This window comes from Nicotiana tabacum, chromosome 17, assembly GCF_000715075.1.
Source record: "Nicotiana tabacum cultivar K326 chromosome 17, ASM71507v2, whole genome shotgun sequence".
Taxonomy (NCBI): Eukaryota; Viridiplantae; Streptophyta; class Magnoliopsida; order Solanales; family Solanaceae; genus Nicotiana; species Nicotiana tabacum.
The window spans coordinates 5,789,279-5,806,506 of NC_134096.1; the positions used below are offsets into that span (position 1 = coordinate 5,789,279).

The 17,228-nt window shown below is 35.9% G+C and overlaps 1 pseudogene; it reads right to left on the reverse strand.

Annotated features, from left to right (window-relative positions):
• Positions 1–280: 280 nt before the first annotated feature.
• On the reverse strand, positions 281–2,648 carry LOC142171495 (putative WRKY transcription factor 21; annotated as a pseudogene).
• Positions 2,649–17,228: the final 14,580 nt, after the last annotated feature.

The window sequence follows — 17,228 nt, forward strand, 5'->3', positions numbered from 1 at the left end:
TATCAACAAACGCCTCTCCTACAGTACTCTAGAGAATGTGAAATACAATGACACCGAGTTAGAATAGTATTAGACTCCAGAGAATGTAACTTTTCAATCTTGCGGGCACTATGACTCCTTTGAACCTTTTGCAGCAGATATCCTATTTTGTTTTTCTCACCACCTATCGACATGGGCTTTTGGGGTTGGGGAAAGACAAGGGGCATAAGGATGGGGGACAGATTAAGGAAGATAAATTCCTTGGCATCGTAACAAATCTAAACCTCCAAAAGTACTAATATTTTTCGAAAAGGAGTCGTACTTGATGAGGAAATATTCTTACAATCAGGAAAATTGAATCTTGAAGCATACCTCTTCTTAATCCTGGCTTCATGTTTTACCCTCCAAATGCCAAAAGGGCCTCCGAGTGAACCATTCCTTTGGCCCAACTCTTACTTCAAAAGTTAAACAAGCAAAATATATACAGTAACAATAGGAAGCCAATCAATAACAGAGTAAGCAGAAGCTGTCGATGATTGTGATAATCTTTGCTAAGAGTTTCCGATAGATTTCATGCATTAGCCGATTGTGATGGCAATGTGGGATGATTATGTTCACCTTCATATGTTACGATAAGCATTGAAGGGTCTTCCAAGCATCTCTCCACATGTTTCCTCGCAGGACATCCTCTCATGCTGCTGCATTTATAGTATCCCCTGCACGAGCCAAGGAACATGTTTAGTCTACTGTAAAATGCATTTAACTTGCTCAAAATTGAAGCAACATCAGTTGTTTCGCCTCCAAGCATTGCACAACTTGAAAGAGGCACCAGTGCATCACACATCCTTGAAAGGAAAATCAAAGACTACATATAACAGCAAATTGATTTGTGCAATCCATTTAGTAACATTTGATTGAAAATGGGACAGAGTCAAAGTCAAGCACAACTTTTTCCGTTTCAATTGACAAAGAATAAAAGAAAGTTAATTGAGTAAGTCGTTATGCAGCCTCCAACTCTGTACACTCAAGGAGTTGGTGAAAACAGAAAACGAAGTAAACTGGACAACATCAGTGAACTGTTTGGCATAACAAACTGGAGCTCCCTCTAGCTTATTTCTAAGAATGAGTTAAGCCGTGCAACAGACGCATAAGTATAATGTACATCATAGACAAAGTTAAGCTGAAAAAACTCTCTTTGAATCACCAATTGTATGATCAAGATGCAAACTCACAGACACGTGTTAAAATTAAGCTGCATCTAATCAGGATAACCTGAATAGTACCTAGGGTGCGGAGAACCTTTGATCGGCTTCTGTCCATACTTTCTCCAAGAATATTCATCGGCAGGAATATCGGCTAGCTTGTTACTTATAGCAGGAACTTTGATTGATCTCTTTACCCTATGTTTCCTAGAAAAAAACAACTCCAAAAGTTATTAAACATTTAAAAGATTACAGGATAAAAAGCAAAGCAGGATAAAATACAAACCTCTTCTTTGAACAATGACACCTCCCACTGCTTCCACATTTCATGCTTCCCTCGTCTCCCGCCGCGGAGCACCTTCTCTTGTGTTGGAACGAGCTGTGATCCACAGAGCGAGAAGCACCAATTAAATGAAAGCTATTACCATCCAAATTAGCAACGCTACCGTCCACACTCAATGAGGAGATAAACGACCTAGTCGAAGACATGGTCGGAGTACACGTCGAGCTATCAAAATTTAGACTAATGCCACTATTGCTGTGCCTGTACATCATCTCCGCCGGCTGTTTCAACTGCTGTTGCTGAAGTAAAAACCGCCGTTGTTGTTGTTGTTGCTGCTGTTGAAGGAAGTTATAGCTCGGCAAAGGCGTTTGTTGGCCAAAATTAAGGGGATTTCTACTATTTGAACTCAATTCAAGTGAAGAGCTACCCAAAGTTAGATTGCATTTCACATTAGCACCCATCTCTAGGATTCGATGTTTACAGGAAGTCGATAGGAAGTAACCGCAGAGCTTTGTGCTGATCATCAATTTTGCAACTTGGGTTTTCCACAAGGATGTTATGAGGTAAAGGGGTCTTAAATTTGTTCATTTTCCTCACTCTTGCATGACCTAAAGTTGAATTCAAAAGAGTGACAACTTTCTTGAATTTGTATACAGCTTCTCCAGTTTCTCGAACTAATAAATTTCCATACTGATTTTGATCTTGGGGCTTAGACAAAAGACTAATAACTCTATGACAATTCTCAATTGCAACCTTGTTAGCTTCTTCTATTTCCTCCATTTCACCTCTCTCAACCCCAGAAAACATAAAAATGAAGAAAAGAAGTAACTTTAATTCCTAATATCAAAAGACTAGACCCAAAAACACAAGAAAAACTACAACCCCTTAAAAAAATTCAGGTACCCGCGCCGGTGGAGATAGCAGGTAACGTGAATTCAAGCTGGTTCAGACATAACGGTTATTAAAAAAAATCAAAAAACAGAATTCAATCAACCGGAAAATTATGAGAAAAAGAAAAGGAAGGAAAACAGAAGCAATAGACACCCATTTGCAAGAAAAAAAAAATTAAAAATTGGTTCTTTTTATTGAAATTTCAAGAAACTAAACTCAAAAAGAAACCATGCTCACAATACCAGCTAGGAAATCAAGATTGAACTATATGAATGAAATTAACAGAAAATAAAACATACCCAGATAAGAAAATCAGCATAAAAGCAGCAACAATAGCATTTAATAAGAAAGAAAAAAAAGCAATAAAGATTGGATCTTTACACTTATTATTGTGTATTGTCAAACTCAAACCCTAGATTCTTCAATTTTCATAGGGGTTATGATGAGGGGAAAAAAGAGTTTTTTGGGGGTGTGAAAGAGAAGACTTTTTTGCTCAGCTAGAGAAAAAGAAAAAAATCACACGTCCAAAAGTGTACAAAGCTGCAATCTTTAATATTTATTCATGTATTATGATTGTTTATTTTTAGAAAAATAAAAGGAATAGATTAGAGAGAGAATCACATAGAACAGTAGTCATTACTCATTAGTCAAGTACTGGTACTGAGTACTTCAAGATTGAGAGAGAATCTCACATTGATTTTCAATTTTCTTCTGACTATTTGATTTTTTGGGTCTTATATTGTTACTATGTTTTGTCTAAGTCGAAAATTTGTAGGAAATAATATTTCTATCTTCACAAAGTAGGATAAGGTTTGTGTATACAATACTCTTTTCAAACTTAACTTGTAAGATTACACTGAAATTGTTGTTATTGGAGTATTATATTTGATTTTTTGGATCGAGTTCTATACACCGACCGTATCAAAAATATTTGCATTGTTAAATAATTTAAAAAGTAATTGTAGGTCATTTTATTTGAGGTTTGAAATGATTGATAACCAAAAATAAATAGCTTCTTCTAAAAATTATTCTATAGTATAAAATATATATATATATATATATATATATATATATATATATAGCATAAAATTCTCAACAAATTGTCAATTATATAACTTACTACTCCATCCGTTTTTTTTAAAGCAAATATGCCATTTGGCTTGATGACTTGTGGTGAATATATTAATAATAATCCAAAATGGAAATTCAGGTAATACAATATATGTAAAAATGTAAATGAAAGTAGAAAAAAACAATGTAATCTAGCTATTACAAAAGTTTGACTTGAACATGTTCCAGCCGAAGGTGTTGTTTGTATCCTCTAGCCAAGTGCAAAACCTCAGTGTAGCACCTCAAACGCTCTCACCAGGTGCCATGTTTTGCGTACCAAAAGGATTAGGCCAACTTGAATCGCTAACGTACACCTCCAATTGTTGTTGTTGTCCAAACTTATGATGGGGCGTGCAAACACTTTGAGACCTTTGTCTTTTCAATTGTTGTGACTAGTCGACTGGTAGATTACCCACAGCCTTTATCCCACAATAACTTGGCCATCTCCGATTGAAAATAAGAATTCCATCAAAAGACAATCAGTTGCACTAAACAACTGATCCATAAACCAGAACAAATGTTATAGTTTCTTCCCGTGTGGTGCTATACATTTCCCAGAATGAGCATTATATAATGCTAATACCACTGGTAGGTGATACAGCACCATACGTTAAATAACCTGTCCAAAGCTTTCCCGCTTAATCAGTATAATAAAGTTGCCAAGACCATTTCTGTTATACAAGTAATGTAATCTTGAGGATGAGTAACTGCAGGGACTATCTTGTATTTGATATCTTGCAGAAGCCATTGTATTTAACATTAGTACACAGATGTACTGATTCATTAATCTAGAGCTCTTTTTTTTGCAATCCTAACCCTTAAGTTAGGATTTTGTAGCTTGTCAAGATTTAATATTCTCCTCCTTGTACTGGGCAGTTCAGAGAAAGAGAGGAATTGATTTGTATCTGCACCACAAAATACTATGTTAGCTATAAAATCTGCGAGAGTATTGCTTTCTCATAATATATGTTGAAGGATCACATTGAAATGATTTTTCATCTCCTTAATTTTCTGGACTTCTGCACTTATACACCAGGGTGAGTCTCATTCCCCTTCTATGACTTTCTTCAAAGTCAACGAGTCAGTCTCCAATATCAGCGGGTGCTTCTCGTGTGTAACACAGTATTCCAGTCCCTGGACTATTACTTGTGCTTCAGCTACAACATTTGTGGTCACACCTATGTCAACTGACTTTGCATACATTAGATCTCCAGCCTCATCTCTAACACATAATCCAATTGAGCTAGGCCCTGGGTTTCCTTTCGAGGTTCCATTAGTGTTACACTTATACCAGCCTGCATGTGGAGGTTGCCAGTTAACTCTCTTGGTGATCAGTATTGGCTTGTATGCTTCAAAGAATTGGATTATAGGTACTTTATTTTTTAGTCTGTTCCAAAATAAATAACATATTTCTAAATTTGGAAATAATTTAACTTTAAACTCTTAATTTTATCAATTTTACACTTAATGAGAAACTTTTATAACTACACAAATGTAATGGCTCCACAAAGTTTTTACCTCTTGAGCTTTTAAGACCACAAATTTTAAAAATCTTTTTTTTAAAAATTTCGTATCGGGTCAAACTATCTCATCTAAATTGAAACGGATGGATTAATCATTTTAGACCATGAGTGTATTAATTGTCAATTATTTGTAATAAGACCTTAGAAAAACAAAGGACCAAACGAAACTGCTGTCTCTGTCATAGACTCACAGATTTCAAAGTGGGTCCCACTTTTGAGACCTTTGTTATTCATTCTCTTTTGTTTATTTAATTATTTATTTTTTGGTTTGTATTTTTCTATGTCCACACTTCTTTTTTACTAATTCCAAAAATGTATGGTAACTTGTCGTTTTGCTTAGAAGGGCATCTTACCTTGTTTGAACAATTCTTGAGAAAATTTTTAGGAGTAATTTTATGAATGATCGTTGAACTGGGGTTAGCACTCAACATTATATTGAGTTATCATGCCAAATTATAAATTGAAAAAGATTAAATATATTCTTGTACTATCAAAAATAGTTTAAATATACTCTTAGTTTTACTATTTAGTCATTTTGGACCCTACTATTATATTATAGAACAAATATACCCTTTACTATTTAGAGATCTCTCTTTTCATAACCCTTTTCATTAAGGGGTATATCTTTGGTGCTAACTGGCTATTAGAGTTTGGTTGTTGAACACATTGGTTCATTCTCCTATGTTATAATTTAAATATGAAAAATTACATAAGTTATCATTTACCACATTTGATCGCTAAGTTAAAAATATTTATAGTTTCTCGACTAGTTTTTTAGGCGGGTGGCTATTCATTCCACCTAAATCTAATTGTATTTTACATGCTTTTACCCTTATTGAGTCTATCATTTATTAAGATTTGAAGTTCGGAAGGGTGGTGTAAGCAGAGGCGAATGTAATATGCTTAATGAGTAGTCGAAACCGTCCTTCATTTTTTACACACAGCATATGCATTGTATGTGCGAAAGAGATAACCATTCAATAAATGTTATATTCTGAGCTCATTAAGTTGAATGTCATTCTGGTGAAATGCTTAAAAAATTATAAAAGCTACGTAGTTTAGACAAATATTCTTTAAGATTAAAACTACTATATTAAAATCTTAAAAGACAAGACATTAGTAATTTTTAGAAAAAGCCCAAGTTCGAGGAATTCTCTCCTTTCGATTCGACTTGAGAGTAGATATGTAAATTGCTTTATTCGTCTAGTCATTATTGTGGGAATAATCGAGAGCAGGAAAAAAGAAAAAAGATAAGGTCACGTAGTACTTTAAGGCACATTGGTTAATGATAGTGAACACAACTTTTTCTTTTGTTGGGCTAAAAAGCATTGGAAAAAACTTGCTGCAGATCAAAGTACCTGGGGATCCGTCGCACAAAGTCACACACAATCATCATACATTCTTTGAACTTATGGATAGTATGTATGTAGTCGGAATTTAAAGTTTATGAGTCTTTATACAACAAAAAAAAAAAAAATATATCCAGTGTTATAGAATGAAAGTAGACATTATATCCATTCTGTGAAAATATAAAAACTGTTTTCGATAGACCTTTTTATAAATTTTTTAGGAGTAGTATTAGGGGATGGAAAAATTAAATTACAACCCCACATAGCTAAAAAAGCTTTAGAAATGCCAGATAAATTAGATAATATTAAAGAATTACAGAAATTTTTAGGAATAGTAAATTATGCAAGAAGTTTCATAAAAGATTTAGGAAAAATAGCAGGACCGTTATATGCTAAGACAGGCTCTACAGGACAAAAATATTTTAATTCAGAAGATATAAAGTTGGTACAAAAAATTAAAGAAAAAATAAAAAATATTCCTGACCTAAACATGCCGTTAGAAACAGACTACTTAATTATAGAAATAGATGGAAGCTTCGAAGGGTGGGGAGCAGCATTAAAGGCAAAAACCAATAAATATAAAGATAAAAGTAAAGAAAATATATATGCCTATCAAAGTGATAAATATAAAGAAAAAGAAAATATGAGTAGTATAGATACAGAAATATTAGCTGTAATCTATGGATTAAATTGTTTTAGATTATATATATTAAATAAATCAGAAGTATTAATTAGAATTGATTACGAGGCTATAGTTAGATTTCACCAAAAAATAAATGAGAAAAATAGTAGCAGACGAAGATGGTTAAATTTTATTGATACTATATCAATATATAACCTAGTCTTTGAGCATATTAAAGAAAAGGATAATAATTTAGCATACCCGTTAAATAGATTAAAGATTACTGTTAATTAATAAATATATGAAAAGGCATCAACACCTCATCCACAGACACGTATTCTCAAACAATGTTAGATAATCTTTTATTTAAACCACAAACATCAGTAGAACAAACTAGTATAGATAGAATATATTTTGAAAAACATAATCTAATATTTTTTTCACCTTCAAATATGTCCTTTAGAATATTACCAGAATGTGTCATAGATAGACCACAAAGGTGTTTAATAGATAATTTATGGATAGCTTATAATAAAAAAAGACATTAAATACTTTATAACAACTCTTAATGCTTTAGGACAATTTTTCACAGACAAAAACCAAGAATTGTTTTTTTAAATATTATGTAGTTATAAATGGCAAGAAAAATGGTATTTTTCAAACATGGTTAGAAGTATTAGATTCCATTAAGGATTTTGAAAAACCCTTATTCAAAGATTTTAATGACTTTACTGAAACATTATACTATGCAAGAGGAATATTAGGACCAAATTATTATATTTTTCCAGCACTTAGACAAAATCCAGAAAAAACCCTCCAATACAATATCCAAAAAGACACAGACAAAATAATTTTTTGTGACCATTGTTCTTTAATGACTGAAGCTTTCAAAAGACTCAACCAAAAGAATGAATCTCTAGAACAAGAAAAATCAAGACTGATGGAACAATTAAAAGTATTAGAACAGAGACTCCAAGCAGTAAAGTTTGAGCTAATACAATCTCAAACTCAAGAATTCCCTCAATTGAGTTCTCCATATCAAAACAAAATGGATGAGAAGGGTGTGCATTCCCCACTGAATGCAATAAAATCCACTGTATCGAATGAAGATACAGCTAGTCCGGTTCAAACGGTAGCCGGTAAAGACTTATCAAATCCGTTTATGGCTGTCACTTTTCTAAAAAGTGAAGAAGAAGGATCATCAAGCTAGTTAAGAACGATACTACCAAAAACATTGATACAAGGAGAAATATTAAGAAAGAAGGGAATAGCTTCAAAAAATAAAAAAATAAAAAAATAGAAATTATTGTTAAACAAACACCGGAGAATTTTTTTCAAGACAAAGATAAACAAGACAAACATATTATTAAAAATTCTAGTTCAGAAAGAAACAGTCTAAGTCCCAGTCCAGAAATAAACCATAGTCCAGAAATGTCCCAAAGATCACGAGAAGATGATAATTACGAAGATGAAAACTATTATCAAGATACTCAAGATCCAAACGACGATTCATAGATAGTTTTGATTCAGTAGCATTACACAATCTTGATACATAGAAAAACGAGACAAAAGATAAGACAACAGTGAAGAATCATTATGGCACAATAAGGAGACATATGAAAAAAGAAGAAAAGACTGGCAATAGCTGTCACGATCCGAAATTCCCACCTTCGGACCGTGATGGCGCCTAATATTTCACTTGCTAGGCAAGACAACGTTAAAATATTATTAACCATTTCTAAACAATTTTTAAATTTTTTAATAATAAAGAAATAAATGCGGGAGTAAGGTCTGAAATATAGTGAATAATCTATAAAAATAACGGTGTCTAAATACCATCCCAGAATTGGTGTCACAAGTGCACGAGCTTCTAAAATAATACAAATAAGGGCCTAAATAAAATAAAGTTGTCTGAAAATAAACACACAGCTAAAGTAAAATAGACGGGGACTTCAGAACTGCAGACGCCATACAATTATACCTCAAGTCTCCTCTGGTAGCTGAAATCCGAGCAAGTCTATGGTGTGCCGCCGGGACCAACTCCGAAATCTACACAAGAAGTGCATAGTGTAGTATCAGTACAACCGACCCCATGTACTGGTAAGTGTTGAGCCTAACCTCGACGAAGTAGTGACGAGACTAAGGCGGGTCACTTACATTAACATGTACGCAATATTAGTAACAACAACACATAATAAAAATAAATCGGGTAACTCATTTATAATAATTGAAGCAAACTCAGCAGTCATAACCAATTATCATTTCCATCAATTTCTCTTGCAGCGTGCAACCCACTCTCACAATATATTCATATTCCACTCTGTTGCAGCGTACAACCCGCTCTCACAATATATTTACATTCAATTCTGTTGCAGCGTGCAACCCGCTCTCACAATATATTCACATTCAATCCTCTCATATAATTATTTTTAATCAAGTATATATATTGACTTTTAAATAAGTCTATTGCGGCGTGCAATCCGATCCCCCAAATATTGACTTTTAATAAGTCTGTTGCGGCGTGCAACCCGATCCTCCAATATATCCATTTCAATCAATTCTGTTGCGGCGTATAACCCGATCCTCCAATATATCCATTTACCAATTCTTATAGAAGAAATTTTTCCAATAAATGCAACAATTAATAAAAATTATAAGACAACAAGCATACAATAATTATGATTTAATTATGAAACAAACAATGACAAATAGTAAATTATTTTAAAAATCAGGGAGAAAATATGCAGTTTAATATTTAATATGCTAAATGTCAAATAACAATTAAGACACATAATTCAAATGACATGTAACAATTAATGCAGGAATTCAAGAATTAATATTTGACAAAGAATAGGAGAGAAATAATTATTATAATAATTAATTTATGATTTTTCAAGTAATTATGCAAATAATTAATCTGACGACGTATAGACACTCGTCACCTCGCCTATACGTCATTCACATGCAATTCACATAACAAATAATTTAAGGGTTCTATTCTCTCAAGTCAAGGTTAACCACGACACTTACCTCGCTTTGCAAATTCCAATCAATTACTCAACCACAACTTTTTCTTTTAAATTTTTCTCCAAAAGCTTCAAATCTACTCATAAACAATTCAATATACTCAATACGAATCATAGGAATTAATTCCATATGAATTTACTAATTTTTCGGATAAAAAATCGAAATTCATTAAAATATTCGACAGTGGGACCCACGTCTCAAATCTCAGAAAAACTTACGAAATCCGAACACCCGTTCCGAGACGAGTCCAACCATACAAAAATTATCCAATTCCAATGTCAAATGGACTTCCAAATCTAAATTTCTCATTTTTGGGAAGTTTTAGGAAAATTTCAATTTCTTCCATCCAAATCCGAAATAAAGGATGAATATAGACATGGATTCATGAAATATAATCACTTTTGGTTATAGAATACTTACCCAATTCAAAGTCGTGAAAACCCCCTTTGGAATCACCAAAATCCGAGACTTAAAACTCGAAAATGAGTAAAAATGGCTAAGACCCGATTTTATGTATTCTGCCCATCATTTTCGCATCTGCGGCCTATACTTTTGCACCTGCGGTCTCGCATTTGCGAGACAAAGCTCGCATTTGCAGAACAGGGCAGTTTGACCAGTGGAGAAGCTCGTCTTCGCAGAAGCGGCTCGTCCATTCTGCAGGAGCGGCCACGCACCTGCGCACAAAATGTCGCAGGTGCGACACACCAGAACCAGCACTGGGCAGCAGGTTCCAATTGCTCTGTGGCTCGTCCGAAACTCATCCGAGCTACTCGGGACCTCGTACGAATATTCCAACAAGTCCAGAAATATAATACGGACTTACTCGGGGTTTCAATTCACGTCAAACAACATCAAAATTATAATTCACACCTCGATTCGAACTTTGAGTTTTAAACTTTTTCATTTGCAAATCTCGTGCCAAAACATATTATGTGAATCCGGAATGACTTCAAATTTGGCACACAAGTCCTAAATGACATAACGGAGCTATTCAAATTTCCAGAATCGGATTCCTGCTCTGATATCAAAAAGTCAACCCCGTGGTCAAACTTGAAAATCTTTAGCCTTTAAATTACTAGTTTCCGTTAAATGATCATAACTTGAGCTAGAGACCTCCAAAATACTGATCCGGGTTCGTTTGCTCAAAATGTTGACCAAATTCAACTCAGTTGAGTTTTAAGGCTCTATTTCATATTTTAATCTATGTTTCACATAAAAAAATTTCCGAAAAATTTTACGGATTGCGCACACAAGTTGACAAATGATAAATAGTGCTTTTCGAGGTCTTAGAACACAGAATTACTTATTAAATTTAAAGATGACATTTTGGGTCATCACATTCTCCACCTCTAAAACAAACGTTCGTCCTCGAACGGAGTTAGAAAAAGTACCTAAGCTGGAGAAAAGGTGTGGATATTTACTCAGCATGTCCGACTCGGACTCCCAGGTAGATGCCTCTACCGGCTGACCTCTCCATTGCACTCGAACTGAAGGATAACTCTTAGACCTCAACTGCCGGACCTGCCGGGCTAAAATAGCCACCGGCTCATCCTCGTAAGTCAAATCTTTATCCAATTGGACTGAGCTGAAATCTAACACATGGGACAGATCACCATGATATTTTCGGAGCATAGACACATGGAACACCAGATGAACCGCTGATAAACTAGGTGGTAATGCAAGCCTGTAGGCTACTTCACCCACCCTTTCAAGAATTTCAAAGGGTCTGATATACCTAGGGCTCAACTTGCCCTTCCTTCCGAACCTCATTACACCTTTCATAGGTTAAACCCAGAGTAATATTCTTTCTCCAACCATGAATGCAGTATCATGAACTTTACTGTCGGCATAACTCTTTTGCCTAGACTGAGCTGTGCGAAGTCAATCCTGAATAATCTTGACCTTATCCAAGGCATCCTGTACCAAATCGGTACCCAATAACCGAGCCTCTCATGGTTCAAACCAGCCAACTGGCGAACGACATCGCCTTCCGTATAATGCCTCATATGGAGCCATCTGAATGCTCGACTGGTAGCTATTATTATAACGAAACTCCGCAAGTGGCAAGAAATGATCCCAAGAACCTCCAAAGTCTATAACACAAGCGCGAAGCATATCTTCCAATATCTGAATAATGCGCTCTGACTGTCCGTCTGTCTGTGGATGAAATGCTGTGCTCAACTCCACCCGCGTGCCTAACTCATGCTGTACAGACCTCCAGAAATGTGAGGTAAACTACGTACCTCGATCTGAAATAATAGACACGGGCACACCGTGAAGGCGGACAATCTCACGAATGTAAAATTCAGCTAACCTCTCTGAAGAATAGGTAACTGCCACTGGAATGAAATTGTAATGACCCGGCCGGTCGTTTTAAGAATTAGAGCCCCGATTCCCTAATATCTGCTTTCTCCACATTTGTTTCTACTTTTGGGATTTTCCGGAGTGATTGGTTATGGAATTCGGGGAGTTTTGGGGCACTTAGTCCCTATTTGTGAGTTTAAGCCTTAGAAATTGGATCGTAGTAAGAACTGTCGACTCTGTTAGCTTCGTTGAGTGATTTTGAGCTTAGGAGCGCATTCGGAATATGTTTTGGAGGTCTGTAGTAGATTTAGGCCTGAATTGGCGAAAGTTAGAGTTTTGGTGATTTCGGCCGATAGTGGAAATTTTGATATCGAGCTCGGAATGGATTTCCGAAAGTGGTTGTAGGTTTGTAGTGTCATTTGTGACATGTGCCTAAAATTTGAGGTAATTCAGACTATATTTGACGTGGTTCGGCGTCGTTTGTAGAATTTGGAAAATTTTAAGTTCTTAGGCTTGAATCCATGCTTAATTCATGATTTTTGGTGTTATTCAATGTGGGTTGAAGGCTCGACTAAGTTCGTATGGTGTTATAGGATTGGTTGGTAGGTTTGGTTGAGGTCCTGAGGGCCTCGAGTGTGTTTCGGATGCTTAACGGAATGAAATTGGACTTAGGAAAATATGGTGCTTTTGTTGGTTCTGCTGTAATCACACCTGCGCAAGGCTGCCCGCATGTGCGAGCAAATTGGCGCAGAAGCGGAAAAATAGAGGAGTGCCAGAGGTCGCAGGTGCGAGGTGTTTTCCGCATCTGCGATGCCCGTAGATGCGTTAGGGGTCTTCGCAGGTGCGCAAGGTCCGCAGAAGCGGAAGGGAATTCCGCAGGCGCGCACGCGCAGATGCGGCCCTTTCATCGCAGGTGCGAAGGCAGAGGGGGCAAGTGAATTGCGCAGATGCGCACAATTTCCGCACAAGCGCACCCGCAGGTGCGGAAATACCTGGGCAGTGGTTAATACCGAAGGGCTTCATGATTTTTGTCATTTTTAACTTTGCAAACTCGGTTTAGGGCGATTTATGAGAGCATTTTCGAGGCATTTTTTGAGGTAAGTCCCTTGTGCTTATTTTTGATCAATAATCTTGCCTTGCCATGTATTTTCCCACCTAGTTAGTGTGTATTTACGGTGGAAATTGGAAGTTGGAGGCTAGGGATTTGGAAGTTTGATTTGTGGATTTGGAGGACCATTTGGTATCGGAATTTAGTAATTTTGGTATGGTTAGACTCATGGTGGAATGGGCGTTCCTATTTTGTAACTTTTACCCGATTTCGAGATGTGGGCCCCACAGGTAATTTTTGAGTTAATTTCGGGATTTTTGTTAAAGTGTTGATTTCATTAATTAGATGAGTCTATTATTGTTGTATTTATGATATGTAATTGCTTTTGGTTAGATTTGGACCATTCGGAGCCGGATATTCGTGGGAAAGGCATTGTGGCCGATTGTTTGAGCTTGGTTCGAGGTAAGTGGCTTGCCTAACTTTGTGTGGGGGAAATTCCCTTAATATTTGGAACTATTGTGATATGTGAGCGTCGTGTACGTAAGGTGACGAGTACGTACACAGGCTAGTTGTGGTAAAACCCGATTTTTCTTACTGACCAGCAACAAGTTTTTCCTGTTATTTTGAGTTATACCATTTTAATGAGTACTAATCTATTTTCATTCTTAATTGAGTTATTCCAATATGTGTAGCTATCATGTTTAGTCTAATACAACATGTCTACGTGCCTTAATTATTTATGTGAATTATGTGCAGCATGCTTAGTGAATTTCCTGCTTCTTCCCTGACTGATACTTAGTCTAAATTGTAAGAACTTCGTGATGTAGTTGTATTTCTATCATTCGCGCTGCATATTTACTTTGGGACTACGGCACGGTATTCCGGGAGATCCCCCTATACTGCATATTTACTTTGGGACTACGGAATGGTATTTCGGGAGATCCCCCTGTCTTGCATATTTACTTTGGGACTACGGAACTGTATTCCGGGAGATCCCCCTACACATTTACTTTGGGACTACGGAACGGTATTTCGGGATATCCCCCTGCACATTTACGTTTGGGACTACGAGACGGTATCTCGGAAGATCCCCTGTTGTGATTTCTGTGTACTGGTTGTTACCTTCTATGATTTCATTGTTGTTAAATTTTAGCCTTTATTTTATTGCGGTATTACACTATATATTGTTTTTATTATATATTTGTTTGTAGGGCCCTGACCTGACCTCGTCACTACTCGACAGAGGTTAGGCTTGAACACTTATTGGGTACCGATTGTGGTGTACTCATGCTACTCTCTGCACATATTTTTCATGAGCAGATCCAGGTACACCTTATCAGCCGCACTATCAGTGAGCCGGGACAGCTTTGGAGATTTCAAGGTATATCTGCCGTGTCCGCAAACCTCGGAGTCCCCTTCTACTCTTTCTCATGTCCATTATCTTATGTATTTTTCCTTGTTAGATTCTGATGTATAGAGACACTAGATTTTTTCTTCTGTAGTTTGTGATTCACGATGTTCCGGATTTTGGGATTTGTTGTGTATTTTTGAATAATTGGTTAAATTTATATTTTTATTTCAATATTTCGCAAAATGTTAGGCTTACCTAGTTGTAGAGACTAGGTGCCGTCACGACGTCACACAGAGGGAAAAATTGGGTCGTGACAGAAATGTGCTGACTTGGTCAACCTGTCCACAATGACCCAAACTGCATCAAATTTTCTCTGAGTCCGTGGGAGCCCAACAACAAAATCCATAGTGATACGCTCCCACTTCCACTCAGGAATTTCTAACTTCTGAAGAAAACCACCAGGTCTCTGGTTCTCGTACTTAACTTGGTGACAATTCAGACACCAAGCAACATATGCAACTATATCCTTTTTCATTCTCCTCCACCAATAATGTTGCCGCAAATCTTGATATATTTTGGCGGTACCTGGATGAATAGAGTACATGGAACTGTGTGCCTCTTCAAGAATTAATTCACGAAGCCCATCCACATTAGGTACACAAATACGACCCTGCATTCGCAGAACTCCATCTTCCCTCACAGCAACCTGTTTAGCATCACCGTGCCGCACCGTGTCCTTAAGGACAAGCAAATGAGGATCATCATACCTCCTGTCATGACCCAAAATCCAAAATGACTGTGATGGCGCCGGACACCACTGTCACGCAAGCCAACCATAAGCAATTAACTTAATTACCTATTTTAGTATTTTTGAAATAAAAATTTCTTCAATGAAATAGTAAAGATAAAACTCATAGAGTAAATGATATATATTTTTAGCAATTAAATTTCTAAATAATTCACAACCATTCCCAAAATCCGATGTCACAAGTGCATGAGCATTTACTAGGGATTAAAATAAAATACAACATCTGTCCAGAATACAAATTAGACAGGAAAATATAATAACTCTGAAGGAGACTCTGTTAGCTGCGAATTGTAATATAGAATGCAACTTACCTATGTCCCCACAATTATTAACCACACCTCTGCGCCCATAATGCCGCTATACATATATGTACCTGCACAATAAAATGTGCAGCAAGTGTAGTATGAGTACGAAAATAACGTGTACCCAGTAAGTATCAAGCCTAATCTCGAAGTGGTAGAGACGAGATAGCCGACTTTGACACTCACTATGAGTCAATAATAATAATTGAAATAAAACTAGAATATCTAAATTAGCATGATTCACAGAATTTACAATAATTTATTTAACCAGCAGAAATAATCAAATTCCTTCAAATTCAAAATTCTCAATATATTAATTAAATTCCTTCAATTCAAATACTTTCTAATTTATCAATTAATCTCATTTACAGGAATAACAATTAAGTCCTTAACAAGCAGGAATAATAATTCATTAAATTCCAAGGATTCTCCAATTTATCAATTAGCTTCGCATGCTGAAATAAACTATTAAGGTATCGTGTAATTATTATTATTAAGCACGATTTATGCCGAGGTCGTACGACCCGATCCAGAGTGTCGTGTACACTGCCGAGGGACGTGCGACACGATCCATAGATGCATCTATCCTGCCGAGGCGTTCGGCCCGCTCCACAAGAAAGGAGGACATTTTTCTTATGTACCTCCAGGAATGAGAGTTTGTTTATTATACGATAAATTCGAGGGGATGAACAATTTCTTTTAACAATTTGTTTAATCTAAAAAAAAATTAAGCATATGAAAATTTCATCTTTTACTACCTTTCATAACAATTCACAATATACACATCAAATAATTTAATTAATAAAGAATATAATTTACACAAGTAATTCATGCTTTGAGTCCTAAACTACCCAGACTTTAGCATTAATAGTAGCTACGCATGGACTCTCATCACCTCGTGCGTACGTAGCCCCCGCAGTTAGTAATAATTATTTAATTTAATCCCTACGGGGTAATTTTGCCCTTATAAGATTAGACAAGAGACTTACCTCGTTTCAAAATCCACTTTCTGATTACCACGTCGCGTTGAATTCTCGATTCGACGCCGAAAAGATCCGAAACTATCCAAATATTATACAAAATAATTAATATATGCTAAATGATTCGATATTTATCTATTAAATAAATTAGCTTATCCAAAATGGTAAAATTCCTAATATTCATCCCGGGCCTACGTGCCCAGATTTCGGAAATTTCCAGATGGAATCGTTACCCATAATCTCAAAAACTCAAATATATAATTTCCATCCAATTCCATAACCATTTCCGTGGTGAAAAATCAAAAATTTTAATTTCTAGTTTTTTCTTCAAAACTCCAAATTTCTATAAATTTTCATGTCTAAATCCATATATAAACCATGTATTTAACTTGCAATAGGTGTGAATTAACTTACCTCCAAGTTTCTACGTGAATGCTCCTCTCAAGAAG